This window comes from Acinonyx jubatus, chromosome B4, assembly GCF_027475565.1.
Source record: "Acinonyx jubatus isolate Ajub_Pintada_27869175 chromosome B4, VMU_Ajub_asm_v1.0, whole genome shotgun sequence".
Lineage (NCBI taxonomy): Eukaryota > Metazoa > Chordata > Mammalia > Carnivora > Felidae > Acinonyx > Acinonyx jubatus.
This window is the reverse complement of record NC_069387.1, coordinates 52,087,809-52,105,366: the sequence shown is the minus strand read 5'-3', so window position 1 is coordinate 52,105,366 and position 17,558 is coordinate 52,087,809.

The window sequence follows — 17,558 nt, the reverse complement described above, 5'->3', positions numbered from 1 at the left end:
TCATAAGAGTGAGTAGTCAGAAAAACATCATGACGTAGATTGTTCAGAGACTTAGCAGATGTGCATGCCATGTGAGTAACCTGTCAATGGTAGTATACTTGGTTTCTCCTGAATTTATGTTCAATCATATTCAGTAAAAGCGCACACTGCTATACCTGCTTGGCAATTCGGAGCCAAGTTACAAAAATACACCTTTTTCTTGAAGTATCTTAAAAATAAATTTCTTTTGACATAAATACAGAAATAATGCAGGAAAAAAAAGTCAGAAGAAAACGAATTCAAAGAGGCCACAGAACAAAAGCCAGTTTGGTGAAAGCAAGACTGAGCTTGAGGGGGGAAAAAAGCAGAAATTGCATCAGTGGACTTTAATAAACATTGTAAAACATATTGACTTCAGTGATGCTTTTCACTGTCATTTATATACTTGAGAATGCATCTAAGAGTAAGGCAGAATATTTTATATACAAAGCTGAATGCCTATGGGAGATAAAAGGTGTGTTCATTTCTACTGTCCTTTGAATGTTGTGACTTAGAACAAGGGAGAAACAAATGGGGAGTGAATTGGAGATTGTGTCAATGGTGCCCGTATTTCTCAGGGATATAAGTCAAGAAATAGAAGTCCTCCAGTTATTTTAACAGAGAGAATTTAATATAAACTATGGCAAGGTATTATGGAAGCAGAAACTGCAGGAGACAGCTACCACTCCCCAAATGAGGAAACAAAAGGAAGAGATATTTACAATTTAGAAGCCTGGAGGAGGGGGTCTGAAGAGCTGGGACGCAGACCACCTGAGGGGCTGCTGTTTGACTGGTGGTGTTTCCCTAGACACCCAAGGAAAGGGGCACCACAGAGCTGAGACCCAGACTTCTGTTCAGGCAGTACCACCCAACTGGTGCTGATGTTTGAGAAGCAAAGTGAGTTAACCTCTAACAAAAAAAAAAAAAAAAAAAAGAGTAACATCTGAGAAAATGATAGAATCCTTAGGCATCCGTGCCTGTGTTACCTTAGAATTGAGAACACTACTAGGAGAAGTAACAAGGAAAAGATCCAAATGAAATATCATGCACAGGCTTACATGTATGATAGGCTCAAAAGCTGAGAACAAAAAATAAATGATAAAAAAAAAGTGTGTTTTAATTGCCAAAAAATTAAACATGAATGCAGCACAATCTATCGACCTAATTTTCAATATTTAAAATGAGAAAGACGATTATCTGGTGAGATGTATAAAAATATAAGCTATAGAGGAAGACCTATAAGCAACGATGAATACAAAAGTATGTCAGGCCTACCAAACTGTTTCTGAAAAGTTATAAAGACCCAGAAAAACTTAAATCATGAAAAAAAGCATAGAAATATGGGTAATTTTATATGTATAGCAAGATAATGATCAGGAAAGAAACAGATGAACTATGTAAAGAAGATAGGTTAATAAATGAGAGAAAAGTTTCCACTCCTCTTCTATTTTGTTACTACTTTCTGTATCAAGTACACTTTAATCCAGAAAGTGGTGAGCAGGTATGTTTTACAATGAACTTAAAGCCGGGAAATGACAGCCAAAGAATACCTAATTTAAATAAATTCCAGGGTGCCTGGGTGGCTCAGTCACGGTTGAAGCCTCCGACTCTTGATTTCAGCTCAGGTGTGATCTCATGGTTCCTAGGCTCAAACCCCGCAATGGGGTTCTGCACTTACAACACAGAGCCTGCTTGGGATTCCCTCCCTCTGCCCCTCCCCAACTCATTCTCTCTCTCTCCCCCAAAATAAATAAATAAAAATAAATAAATAAATAAATAAATAAATAAATAAATTCCATTCCGTTCCATTCCATTCCATTCCATTCCATTCCATTCTCTGGGCCCACATGAATTCCTTCCCAGCAAACTGAAAGAATGTATAGGTGTGATTGTAGAACCAATGTCTGGGAACTTTGAAAGTTGAAGAACGGAAGGAATGCCACAAATTCTTTTTCTGGTCTTCTTAGAGCAGAAGGGATGAATTTCACAAACTATAGTAAGTTTGATGTAGATGTTTGCAATTTTAGATCTTTAAAAAAAAAATTGTGATGCCAGCATGTATCCAAAGGAAAAGTCATGATAAAATAACCTCATTAACTTTTTAAACAAGATTATTAGAGGATAGGGAAATATGGATATACTGTAATTTGAATTAAAGAAGGTGTTTGATAGAAACTCTTATCCATTTTGAAATGAAGAAATATTGGGGCGCCTGGGTGGCTCAGTCAGTTAAGCATACGACTTCGCTCAGGTCATGATCTCGCGGTTCGTGAGTTCAAGCCCTGCGTCGGGCTCTGTGCTGACAGCTCAGAACCTGGAGCCTGTTTCAGATTCTGTGTCTCCCTCTCTCTCCCTGACCCTCCCCCATTCATGCTCTGTCTCTCTCTGTCTCAAAAATAAATAAACGTTGAAAAAAAAAAGAAATGAAGAAATATCAATAACACATATATTTCTTGCAGTAACTAAGCCAATGGGTGCACACTAATACATTAATCACCTAGAGAAGTCAAACCCATGTGCTATTGACCAGTGACTTGAAGAAAAGCATGGAGGCAGGCTCATCAAGCTTGTAAATGACAACTCACTGGAAGGGATAGCAAACACATTGCAACTGGATTCGGTAGGATCTCCAATTGATAGAATGCTGCAATTAACCCAAGAGATGCAATTTATCATGTGTAATATAAAATGATGCCTTTAACTTTTTAATTATGTATTCCAGGATATGGCAGTTCAGGTTTGAAAATATTTGCTCCGAAAGAATATTGAACAGTTCGGTTGACCACAATTGATGTTCATTTGACCACAAGAACACAAAATGTGCTTTTAGGTTATACTAACTGATACAGAGTCTGAATCTAAGTATTGTTGGAGGTGGGAAGGATCGCCTTACTGTAACATCCAAAGTCTGACTACTTGTGGAGAACAGTACTGATGAACCACATTGACAAACTGAACTTTATTTCAAACAGGTGAAATAGACTGAAGAATATCTGTAGACCCAAAATTTGTGAGTTCTTGGTGTTTAGTCTCAGAAGACAAGAATAAACCAGATAGTTATCTGCAAATATTTGAAGGCCTATCTTGTGAAAAAGTTTATTCTGAGTTCCCAAGGCTCTAAATAAGGACCACTGTGAGAATGTACAGAAAATACCTTAGATGGACCTATGAAGAGCCTTTCCTAATATAGGCAGCAGTCTCACAATGGAGCATCAGTATCATAGAGAAAAAGTTCAAATCCTACAGAAGGATTCCTTAATTTGATGGGAAACGAGACTAGCTTTTTAAACATTTTTTTCAACTTAGGTACAGTTGACACACCAATGTTCCATTCGTTTCAGGTATATGACACAACTATCTAACTTCTCTATATGTTGTGCTATATTCACTACAAGTGTAGCTAAGCATCTGCCACCAAACCACACTATTAAATATCATTGACTGTATTCCCTATGCTATGCCTTTTATTCTTGTGACTTATTCATTCCATAACCAGAAGTCCGTATCTCCCACTCCCCTTCATCCATTTTGTCCATGCCCCACCCCTTCCCTCTGGCAGCCATCAGTTTGTTCTCTGTACTTACAGGTCTGATTCTGCTTTTTGTTTGTTTATTCATTGGTTTTATTTTTTAGATTCCACATATCAGTGAAATCATATGGTATTTGTCTTTGTCAGTCTGACTCTTTCCTAAGATCTCTACCAGTTCATACCTCTTTAATTTCATATAGTCAACAATATCTGGAGCCATCCAGCTGTGTAGTCAGTAAGTTTGTATGACTCAGACCTAAACAGGCTTCACTCCTACAATGGCCAGATAAATAAGGTAAGTTGAGGATATTGCTAAATTATGTGAGTAAGAGCAGTTATGGAGAGCTGGGTAGAAAAGGGGTGAAAATAATCACAACTTGAGATTTACAATAAAAGCTATGTTAATTTTAAATCCACAAGTGGATCTGGTTATTATAATAATAGGAAAATCAGCAAGAGTCAATAACATAGCCTTGAAGGTAGCAAACAAATGCACTATGTAATACAGACTGTCAAAACCAAATTTTGCTAGAGCAAAATTCTATTTGAACTCCACACACCAGATTTTTCCTACTCTGTGTCTCAAAATCCTAACCATAATAGACGCAAAGAGACAGACTAGTTCAGATATCAATTTCATTAGGCGTCCATATTTCTAGGATTTATGAAGAAAGGATTAGTGAGAACATATGAAAAGTCCTGAAATTTATTAACTTCAACACAAGTAACACACTGCAATCCCCAGGGGAGCTCTGGCATACCTTTTCCAGTCATCCCCATGTAAGGAACCAGTGAAAGCCTTTAGCCAGAGTGATTAAGGGAATGTTCTCTGGGTAAATTTTAGAGATCTTTTTTCTGCTGTCCTTGCCTGGTTATTTTTTTGTGTGTGTCCTATGTAATTCTTTTCCCTTGTTGGTATCTACTGGAACAACATATTCTTTCAGGACCCTTATTACTATGAGAGGAACCCCTACCTGGTTATATACTCACTTAAAGTTAACTTTATATATAAATTTCTATATATGAACTACAAAGGATGCTTTATTTACAAGCATCCTTAAATGCTTTACAAAATGTCTGTGCTTTTTTACATCATTATTCATTATCTTCAAGTGACTTCTCTTCAGTTAGCTCAGGGGTAGAGCCCTGCTCTCTAATGTAGGTATCTTATGTCTCCTGCAAACAACATTCAAGTGTTCTTTATATTCTCCATGCATTCATTCTGCTGACCATCCCTGTTCCAAAGATATGTATTCTATTCCCTTCAGTGAGAAGAGAAACCTCCTGATTGGGGACCAGGTTGGGTAGAGAGGAAACCCCCAAGAGACTGAGTCAGAAACTACATGATACTCTTTGTATTACCCATACCCATTAATTGCCCTCCTGGTGGTGTTAATTCGGTATTTGATTGGGTTTTCCTGTAACTACTTCATGCCTTATGTTCTGTGTACTATACTACAAGCATGAAAATAAAAGACTTAAATAAAAAAAGACTTCGTGATAATAGTTTAAATTTTTTCATACTGTTTCCTGGGTATGAGCACACACATCTAATGTTATCGATTGACTAGTAAGCATTTTGGCAAGGAAACCCCACTTCATCAAAGTTTGGCAGTTACTCTGGCCTGGAAATAATTTTCTCTTAAAAAAGACCAAACTTTATTTTTTAATGTTTATTTTTGAGAGGGAGAGAGAGAGAGAGAGAGAACAGGGGAGGTCAGAGACAGAGGGAGACACAGAAACTGAAGCAGGCTCCAGGCTCTGAGCTGTCAGCACAGAGCCCGACACGGGACCCGAACTTGTGAGCCGTGAGATCATGACCTGAGCCAAAGCCAGACGCTCAACGAACTGAGCCACCCAGGCACCCCCAAAAAACACGAAACTTTTCACCTGACCATGATCACAGACATCTGATGATGCAGACTTCTGTCCCTTCCCTACTAAGCCTGGAGCCCCAATAAGTTCAGTACCTTTGAGGAGTCTGATGAAAGGAATACAGAAACAGGAGGTCCCATTTCTTCCGCCACCATAGTCCTTATACCTCAGTTGTTTGTAACCCAGAATCTGTTTTCTCCTAGAATAAGTGCAGGTAATTAACCATACTCAATCACTATGCAGTCCTAGTCTGAGTTCAATGCGGTTTGGAAGTCTGCTATGACAAACTAAGTATTCTTTCCTATGAGGAAACACAATCTTTATTTGAAATAATTGCTTTCCAAATAATCGCTTAATATATAATCATTCATAAATTCATGACTCTATGTTGTATATACATTCTTCAAAACTACACATGCACCACAGACATTCTGCAAGATGTATTTTTACTGTGAGAGGAAACTTGAGAATAACTTTCCAATCTAAGTGTAACTAACATTAAAAATAGGGGCGCCCAGTGGCTCAGTCAGTTGAGGGTCTGACTTCTGCTCAGGTCATGATGTCACGGTTGGGGAGTTCTAGCCCCCCATTGGGCCTGCTGCTGTCAGCGCAGAGCCCGCTTGGGATCATCTGTCCCCCTCTCTCTCTGCCCTTCCCCAACGCATGCCCTCTCTCTCTCAAAAATAAACATTAAAAGAAATTTAACTAGCTTTGAAATATTTTGAATAAAACTAACTTAAGTCCATATGATCTGTGACTGAAAATAATAGGATATCAGGTATTAGGTACGCACTCATTTGTTTTCCCCAACTTGTCTTGACTCACAAAATACACTTTCATTCTGTGCTGAGAGTGCTGGGTGCCAAAAAGGCAAGATACAAATGGATTTGATTTGTGACCATTTGGGCCCTAAGGACAGACACCTTCTGGCACTTGTCCACAAGTGGGACAGGTGATCTCTTGCTTCTCTGCAATAGTTTATCTGACCCAAAGAATATCTGATTGTTGAAAAGGTGGTCATTTACCCCCTTGGAATGGGAAAACTGGCAGACTTAGATTCAGGTCACGAAAGTTGTTTGGGGTTTTCCTTTTGCTGAGATTTATAGAAAGCAGCCTAAAGAACATGACTTTGCACAAAGTGCCTTTATTTTCAGATTTATAGATTTTCTGTGTCTGATATCAAAATAAGCTTTGTAGGTAGCCAGAAATATTGCAAATTATGTTTATATTATAGTTTTGTCTAAGTTTCCAAAACAACATGCTCTAAATGTACTTTGTTGGCGTAATGAGAGTTAAGAGAGGAGAATCTAAAGAATGTGGTTTCCCTCAAAACTAACCGAGAGGTGAAGTCAAAGCATACAGTGTTGAAAAACCTTTTGTAAACTAATAACAGCTGCTTAATAAATGGCTTTTGTTGGGATAGAGGAGGGAGTGCCTGCCTGCACAGGCTCACCACACTGGTAAGTTCACCTCGTGTTAAGTCAAAGGAAATTCAACAATGTTATCTAAAACATACAAAGGGCATAAACTGATATAATGTTAAATCGACTGTGTAAATATTCTTAAGAAGATATTATTAAAAAAACAAATGTTTTCTTTTGTCTAAACCATGAAATATGGAATTGTGTGGCTTTGCCATTTCCTTTCAGACTGTTTAGGACTCAGACTACTTTTATTTCCTGTTGTTTTTTTTTTTTTTTCTTCTTCTTCGAATATGAACCGTAGAAATAGAAGCATAAATCTAAATGAAGAAAAAAAATAGGCTCTGGTCTTACTCAATGTGTATTACATTTGAGCTGAAATCAGGTATATGTGATGAAAACTAACAGGAGGTTTTCATCTCAGGAAGAACATGGTGTTTTTTTTTACTATGAATTACATAACATGATAAAGGACTCTTTTTTTTCCAACCTTTTCTAGCAATTTTCCAACCATGTTCACTAGCAAATATTAGCTGTGGTTTATTCAGTGTTTTTCTTGTATATAAAATTATGGATGATATCAAGAATTTAATATTAAACTTAGGTGCTCAAATACCTATTGACAGAACAGAATTTTGTAAACTATTTGATATAAATTACAGTCCTATATATTATTAAAATGTACTGGAAATCCAAACAAAAAAAAATGTAAGCTGTGCTGGTGATGATTATAATTATAGTTTCAGATAGAAATACACTGGGGAATAAGAAGGACTATCATAGTTTTAAAAACCAGCAACAACTCAGGGGAGGTGGGTATTGTCTCTCTAAACAGATAAGCATAGTTAATTAAACTGGGTTTGCGGGACTATGGCCAGCTCAATGATATTTGCTTCCATCTGTACATCACTATAAAAGTTTACCTACACTGTGTGCCAAGTAGCAAGAACCTAGAAATACTGGTCTTACCAACCATGGAGTGTTAATGTGACACCAGATCAAGCTGGAATAGATCCAAGTCTTACTGCCTAGCTTACTCGTACAACATGGCCCTTCAGAGACTTGAAATTTTAGACGCCAACACTTAACATTAAAATTACTTCTAGAGTGGGGACGCCTGGGTGACTCAGTTGGTTAAGCATCCGACTCTTGATATCGGCTCAGGTTGTGATCTCGTGGTCGTGAGATCAAGCCCTGAGTATGGCTCTGCACTAAGTGTGGAGCCTGCTTGGGATTCTTTCTCTCCCTCTCTCTCTCTCTCTGTCTCACACCCGCTCATGCACACACATGCACACACATACTCTCTCTCTTGAAGTAAATGAATAAACATTAAAAAAAATAACTTCTAGGGGCACCTGAGTGGCTCAGTCGGTTGAGCCTCCAACTTCAACCCAGGTCATGATCTCACAGTTCATGAGTTTGAGCCCTGTGTCAGGCTCTGTGCTGACAGCTCAAAGCCTGGAGCTTGCTTCAGATTGTGTGTCTCCCTCTCTCTCTCTCCGCTTCTCTCTCTCTTTCTCTCAAAAATAAACAAACATTTAAAAAAAATTTTTAAATAACTTCTAGAGTGGAATAGGTAATACAAAGGATATACCTAAAATTAGACTTAGACACTAAATCTAGCATTACCTCTGTATAAATTAAGGCAAGAAATCAGTCTCCTTTTCAGTTTGATAAAACAAAGAACTGGATCAAATTATTCTAAGGTCTTCTTTGGTTTAAATATCCTACAAACTTCATCACAAGTGTTTCCCAAACTTTCCATCAGTCAAATACACACACCACACCCATCTTATTTTTTTAACCACTGCTACAGACTAGATGCTTTCTGTAATCATGTATCTCTCCATTTTGTCAATCAAAGATACATGTGTGCATAATTAATACCACACTGACTTAGCAGAAATTTGATATTTAAGTTAGGCCATACAGCCTTACCTTGGGTAAACACATGCAGTTCATTAGTTTGGGAGAAATCTTAAAGATTTGAACTACTTAGGGATCGAGTTATACATGATTGGAAATTATCAAACTGGGAGAAATACACTATCCAAATCTGCCAAGAGAATTTCGCTACGCTCTGTCTTCCTGATTCAGTTACCTAGAAAAAAAATCACTACCTTCTATCCACTTGCCACACAAACATAACCTCAATATTTGTTAATCCTTTATCTTGTTTTTTGTTTTATTTTAATCTGAGGACCTGTATTAGTGAATAATACATCTGATCAATCAGCAATTTACACCCAATCCCAACAGGTTGGGGATAGGTGAGTGGGATGCCTACTGTCACATAAAAAAACATTTTTAGAGACTTCCCAGGTAACTTACACTTTTCATTGGTGTCTGTTCTAAAAACTTTTAATTAACTGATTAGCCAGTCAGTAAATACTGGTGTAAATACCACATACCTGAGATAGGCCTTTTGTGTCTTGGGCAAAGATGTATAAGAAAGTGTCTAAGTACTTAAGGAATATGACTCAGGAAAACAAGGCACAAACACAGAGCACTAAGAAGCAGTGGGGCAAAGGGAAAAGAGAGTTAAGGTAAGTCAGCTAGAGACCTTAAGTAAGTGAATCACTTTAGCCCATCTGAGTTTCAATTACTTCAACTGACAAATCAAAGATAAGAGTTTGAAATATTTCTAATTCCACAAGACCAGTGGAAAGGTATCAAATATTAGGAGCATTCAGAAACAGCTACTGAGGTCAGTGGTGGATTTACCTCTGAAATTAAAATTGTGCAGAGCCTAAAGGCATGTATGTTGTTTGGAGTCAGCAGGTGGAAACCAAACGAGCGAAGACAGAGAGGTATAAAAAAATCAAGGCATGTTCAAGTAAAAAGTAAACAATCGAGTATCTGAAAAGGTAGGTGGGACAGTATTATTAGGGGCATTGAAACAATTTCAGCATGCCATGGGAGCTTTCTGAGCATGAGAATTGCATTTATTTGTTAATCAATTCACCATATAATTATGGAACACATACTATATAAAAACTGTCTCAGGGGCTGTGGGATGAAACAAAGATGGACAATAAGTGTTCCTTATCTTCAGGGAGATTTATAGTCAAGTAGAGAAGGCAGGATATGTGTGCAAATAAGCATGTAGAACATACTTTAGCTGAGTCACTCTGCCTTTTAGATTCAATAAAATTGAATGAAATCCTCATCGAAATTGAGAATATTTAGTGAGCCTCTCTTGATGGGTGATTGACGTTGTGCCTAGTTACTTCTAATTCTAGCATTAGCCAAATTCTCAATATCCTGTCTTGACTCTGACACTGTTCTCTTCTGTCTACCATGTATTGAACCCAACACAGAACGTGCTTCCTTTTCTTTAAGCTCACACAACTTGTAGGTGCTGGATATTTTCTGTTTGCACCTCCAAAACACTCTAGCTCACTATTTTGCCCCTCAACCTGGGAGGCTGCAATGTATGTTTGGCTCCATGATCTGCTATGCCCACTGACTTCGGGTTGGGTTTAGTTGATGGAACATCAGCTGAGGAAAGACCTTGTTTAGCCAACAAGATCAAAGCATGAGGGTGAAGTGAGGTAAAGCAGTTTATTTCTCCAGTTCTCTTCCTGGTGGTTAGCTGTATGTTGACTCCATTTCTCTTCCACAACTCCTATCAAGTGACTGGCCAACTAGAGCTACTGTCTCTGGGTTCTCGCTGGTATTTATTTCTTCTCTTTATGGCTTTAGTCATAGACAACTGCACTATCACTTCTTGGTTTTCCTAAACCTTGTCCACGCCTCTTAATATATATGTTTTTGAACTCCTTTTACCAAGTTTGAGTACCCATCTCTTTCTTTCCAGGACCTTAATTGTTACAATGAAGAATAGGTTATTTCCCAAATATTTAAGGTATACTAGTGAGAATTACACTATAGCACACAGTGTAATTGAATATCACATAGCCTGGTCTTAAAAGTTGTGTTTTTTGTTTTGTTTTTTGGTTTTTGTTTTTACTTTTTTTTTTAATTAAGGTATAACTGATACATAACATTTACTAGTTTCAAATGTATAACATAATATTTGTATACATTTTGAAATGATCACAATAAATCTAGATAACACCAATCACCATACATAGTTACCAAAATTTTTTTTCTTTTGATGACTTTTAAGATCCACTTCCTAGCAACTTTCAAACATGCAATACAATATTATTAATTATAGTCACCAGACTGTACGTTATATCCCCATGACTTATTTTACAACTAGAAGTTTGTCCCTTTTGACACCTTTAACCCATTTTGCCTTGCCTACCCCCCCCCCACCTCTGGAAACCACCAATCTGTTCTCTGTACCTATGAACTTGGTTTTTGCTTTTAGTTTCTTATATCACATATAAGTGATAACATGCAGCATTTTTCTTTTTCTGATTTACCTCACTTGGCATTATGCCTTCAAGTTCCATCCATAATGTCACAGATGACAAGATTTCATTCTTTTTTATAACTGAATAATATTCCATTATATGTATGTATTATACACACACACACACACACACACACACACACACACACACCATCTTTTAACTATTCATCCATGATGGACATTTTAGTTGTTTCCATATGTTGGTTATTGTAAATAATACTGGAGTGATCATGGGGATGCAGCTATCTTTTCAAGTTAATGTTTTTTGTTTCCTTCAGATAATATACCCAGAAGTGGAATTGCTAGATCAGATGGTACTTCTATTTTTTATTTTTTGAGGAAACTCCATACCATTTTTCATAGTGGCTGCTCCATTTATATTCCCACCAACAGTGAACAAGCATTCCCTTCTCTCCACATCTCACCAATCCTTGTTATTTCTTGTGTTTTGATAGTAGCCATTCGACAGGTGTGAAGTGATATATCATTGTGGTTTTGAGTTCCTCAATGATTAGTGATGTTGAGCACTTTTTCATGTACCTGTTAGCCATCTGTATGTCTTCTTTGGAAAAGTATCCATTCAGAAATGTGTCTATTCAAAAGTGTCTACCAATTTTTAAATTGGATTGGTTTTGTTTTGTTTGCTATGGAGTAGTATGATTTCTTCATATATTTTGGATATTAACCTTATTTCATATATAATGATTTGCAAATATTTTCTCCTATTCAGTACATGGCCTTTTCATTTTGTTGATGAAAATTCCTTTGTTGTCCAGAACCTTTTTAGTTTGTTATAGTATCACTTGTTAATTTTCACTTTTGTTGCCAAATTCAAAAACAACACATCGCCAAAACCAAAGTCAAGGAACTTACCACTATATTTCCTTTTAAGAGTTTTATCATGTCAGGTCTTACATCTAAGTCACTAATCAATTTTGAGTACGGTGTAAGAAAATGGTCCAATTTCATTCTTTTGCATGTGGCTGTCCAGTTTTCCCAACACCATTTATTGAAGAGACTGCCCTTTCCCCATAGTATAGGGTTGGCTCTTTTGTCATTAATTAACTGACCGCATATGCATGGGTTTATTTCTGGTTTTTATATCTGTTCCATTGATCTGTATGACTATTTATGCCAATACCAAACTGTTTTTGATTAATATAGCTTTGCAATATAGTTTGAAATCAGGAGGTATGATGCCTCCAGTTTTGTTCTTCTTTCTCAAGATTGCTTTGGCTATTAATGGTCTTTTGTGGCTCCACACAAATTTTAGATTGCTCTATTTCTGTGAAAAATAGAATTTGATAGGGATTGCACTGAATCTGTAGATTGCTTTGGGTAGCAAAGCCATTTTAACAATAGTCTTCCAACTCATGATTTATATGTGACTTCAGCTACTTTCATTAATGTCTTATAGTTTTCAGTGTACAAGTCTTTTACATCCTGGGTTCAGTTTACTCCTAGGTATTTTATTCTTTTTGATACAAATGTAAGTGGGATTGTTTTCTCAATTCTCTTTTCAATATGTCATTGTTAGTGTATAGAAATGCAATGGATTTTTGTATATTGATTTTGTTTTAAAGTCTTTCAGTAACTATCTTCTCTCCTCCCTCAAATCCATCCTCATGTCTTCCACTAGGGCTCCAGAAATTCATTATATTGCTAAGCACTTTTCTCTCTTATAACTTCCCTTCCCCACCCTCACCTCCCAGCACATTTGCTCCAAATTCTCACAAATCCCTATACATACGTATAAATTCTAATTTAGTTACCTCTTGATCTAATCCCTGACAGGTTCTGAGATCTTTCTTAAAAAAACGGAGAGAGGCAAAGCATAAAACAGCCTTTTAACTATAGAGAACAAACTGAGAGTTGCTGGAGGGGAGGTAGATGGGGCATGGGTTTAAGAGGTGATGGGCCTTAAGCAGGGAACTTTTGATGAGCACTGGGTGTTGTATGTAAGTGACGAATCACTAAATTCTACTCCTGAAACTAATGTTGCACTACATATTGACTAAATAGAATTTAAATAAAAACTTGAAACAAATAAAATCTGAACACATACAAAGGCAAAAAAAAAATCACTTTTCAAGATGTTTTGCTAAACAAAGCCGGTTCTTATTGTTACAGTTCTTATTACTCTAGCCCATTTAAAACTCCTGACTCCCAGCTATTGCATGAGAATAATGCAACAATGAGAGTTTTATCTCTACCATTAGTGAGATAGAGATACAATGATGTGAGAAACGAGAGAAGAAATTGCTGGCAGTATCAGACTGCTTCTTCAAGAAGGTGGCATTAGACAAATGTAATCTCCAAAACAGAAATATGATACAGCCAAGCAGAATTAGGGAGAAAGAAATTCAGAGAAGTAAAATAAAAGGCAAGTATGTGATATGGAAAAGCATGACTCATCTGAGTAGTTCTGTTTAGTTTATAAATGATGAAAGTAGTGTTTGAGAAGAATAATTTGACAGTAGTATGCTGAATGAATTGAGAGGAAGAAAAACTTGAGTCAGGGAAACCAGGCTATTGTAACTGTTTATGTAAGAGGGGGTTACAAATCAATCAAAATGGTAGTATTATAATAGAAATAACAGCACTGATATAGGAAACTAGGAGACTAAAAAAGAGCTTAATCTCTATGTCCTGACCTGGAAAATGGACATTATATGTCAAGATTAAAAGAAAGTTGAAGAACAAATTTCTCTAAAATTATATGTGAATATATAACAACTAACACACATAGCACTATATATTCCTAGCAATACATCAGCCCATTAATACTCAGAGATTAAAGTGACTTGTGCAAGGGGCGCCTGGGTGGCTCAGTTGGTTATATGGCTGACTTTGGCTCAGGTCATGATCTCGCGGTTTGTCAGTTCGAGCCCCATGTGGGGCTCTGTGCTGACAGCTCAGAGCCTGGAACCTGCTTCAGATTCTGTGTCTCCCTCTCTCTTTGCTCCTGCCCGCACTTGCACTCTATCTCTCTCTCTCAAAAATAAATAAACATAAAAAGAAAATTTTAGAGTGACTTGTGCAAAGTTGCCCAGCTAACTGGTGATAGAGTTTAGAATAAAAACCCTCGCAGTCTAACTCCAATGTGTGCATTCTCAACTATTATTGAATTAACTTATTGACTCCGTGTTCAATTATTATCCCCATTTGACAGAAGTAGGCATTATTAATGCTCGCATTTTACCAAACAGGAAGGAGACAAACAGTTCAAACTTTGCCCAGCTCCTTGATAGAGGAGCAGGAATTGGATCCAAAAGCCAAGTACAGAGCCCATGGTGTTAACCTTTACATTATGTTGCCTTTCCAGTGACACCTAACAAAGGCTTAGTAATTCACTCATTTAGAAAATGAGTCAAAACAGATATAAACAAACTGAGTTTGGAAGTTAAAAAAGGTGATTAAAGAAAAAAGTTTTTTTAATGTTTACTTTTGAGAGAGAAAGACAGAGACAGAGCATGAGCAGGGGAAGGGCAGAGAGAGAGAGGCAGACACAGAATCTGAAGCAGGCTCCAGGTTCTGAGCTGTCACCACAGAGCCTGACGCCAGGCTCGAACTCACAGATCACCATGAGATCATGACCTGAGCCCATGTCGCACATTCAACTGAATGAGCCACCCAGGCACCCCAAGAAGGTGATTTTTAAAGCCTAATCTTGTTCAGAAATTTTAACACAGGTTAAGAGTCAGAAAGAGTGTCATGTAATTATGGCTTGGCTGTCTATTAGCTGGGCTCTTTGGGCAAACCTCAGGATCCTCATTTGCAAAATGTACGATAATCCTTTCTTTATAATATAGTTATGAAACTTCAAGGAGAGAATGTAAATGGCTTATTTACTATGGGGCCATACACACACTAGTTGAAAGCAACAATAATACTTGCTCACTTTACACACTCAGCATCATACCTGGCATATAGGAGGCAATATAAATATTTGCTCAATGTGTATATTAATAGACTAAATAATTAATTGGTTGATGGGCTGACTGATTAATAGAAAGATTTCTCAACCATCCAGCTGACTCCAGTAATCCATCTCTGTTTTGTCTGACATCTCTAGACTATGACTTCAAATTTGAGTAAATTTTCTCTCTAGTTTATATCCATTAGTAGATTTAAAAAGAGGTAGTAGCATTTTAGAAAAAGTAAGATTAAGGCAAGTCTAATACACCTAGAATTGTATGACTTTAATCATACAAGTAAGTATCCTTTTAAGACTGTTGCTTAAGCAAAAATATTTCAGTTTTAGAAACCTCACTCTACCCTGCCAATTCAGATCTACAACACTGATTGTGCCAGCTTCTATATAGGTCTCTGTATAAATCTTTTTGTGTGTGTGGTTAAAGAAAAAATAATTTAAAAAGAAAACAAATAAATTCTAAATTACTCAACTCCTGAATTCTATTCATTTTTGTCCACTAACAACTTAAACCGGGTTTTCAGTCATCAGGTATATTAAGTATCTGAAAATAAATCCAGAGTCTTGAATTTAGGTGTCAGTAAGAAAATTTAACACAAATTGAATAAAAAGCTTGGAAACTTTTCTTCGATTGGCTGAAAAATAAGTGTAAAGTACTTTGATCACTAAGCAAAAGGAAAAGTCCAAAATATTACATTTTTACCAAAGCAATTATTAAAATTCTCTTCTTATAAAGCTTCTTTGATTTTTCAATCCGGGGGAAGTTTTCTAACAGAGATGTAAATCATGCTTTTTAAAAAAGTTTTTAATAATGTACTCAAAGTCATACTTTGACAAATTGTAAAATGCCTTCACACTTCCCACACTTCTGCTACCCTCCCCATTCACACCAGCATATGAAGCTTTCATTCCACTCTACTGAATAGAGAGGTAGAGACATTAATTTTTGAGGCATATCTATGGCACTATCACTCTGGGAGAGAAAAATTGTGTATATAAACTATACTCACACCTTCCATAAAAAAATAACGCCACCATCCATTAAAAGGAACTCACATTTGTTTACGTTGTAACTTACTCTCTACACAAAGAAGGAATAGTCTAATCCTTCATGGAAAGTGAAATACCACAAATGAAGGAATAAAATTTTTTGGAATTTCACTCTTTTAATGAAGGAGCAGGTCATTTTTTTCTTTTTCTTTTTCAGAGAATGATAACCTCTTAAAAAGTGCCTCTTTCTCTGTCATGAAAAGTCTTACTAAATTTTTAAGATTGGGGTTATTTCTCTCATTTTAATAACCCGAAATGTCTCTAATTCCGGCACAGTTTAGGAGGGGATGCTTTCAGTGCATGCTTTGCTACACATAGCAGTTTGGAGAGTGTCCTTGCCCTTGTCTCAAACCTTATTGTACTAAAAACATGTTACATAAACCAGCTGATAAAACTTTTTTAGGATAAAAATTAAAATAGGCAATTCTATAATACCTCAAGGGATCTCAGACATAGAAAGTGGGGGATGGGAGTGGAAAATGAAAATGAGGCGGGCATCTCATGAAGAAATTTATCCCTGCTTCTCCACATTCACATCCTGTTACTTTTGTCACCACTCCTGGATAGGTTCTTGGACACTTACAAGCAGCTTTCTAGTTTATGGCCGTGCTGATATTCCTCTAGGGAAGGAAAAGTGGTCCAGAAGCTGTGCATTAACCTAAAAGGGAAACATCTGTTTGGAGCATGAAGCAATTTATTGGCTGAATTCTGAATACAGTGATTGCAGCTGAGAGCCTTCGTATGATCCTGCAGGTCTCATCTGAGCACAAGGCAAGGAAAATTGGCCATTATGGAAGCACTGGCCTGGGACTTAACTGGATTAGAATATAAATTTTATTTGTCATTTAGATAAAGGTGGTTTCCTTAATAGTACAGGACATTTGAGGATAAAAACAGCACTTACTGGTAAGAGGGATATGGTTAAAATGGTGAATTTTACGTTATATACATTTTATTATTTTAAAAAAACCCACAAAAACCAAGATACTTCCTATTCCTCATATTTCAGACTCTAAAACAGGCATCAGACCCAAAATGTGAGTATCACCAAAGTAAAACCAACATAAAGGATGCTTTTGCTATGAAATTATCCTCTCAAATTTAACAAGCAGAGGGCTTTGGTTTCCGTATAGATTAATATCATTTCAAAAGTTTTGGCCTTTTAAAAGGGCTAGTGTCTCCCCTCATTAAGTCTGTGTTCATTAAGTCTTCTTGAAACATATGAAGTTCTAAAATTAGGTGGGGCATGTATATGAAACTCAAATGGAAAAAGAGAGGTGATGAGTTGCAGAGTGACTAGAGCAGAAACTAATTTAATAGTAAAGATTGTACCTCTTTTGAAAGCAC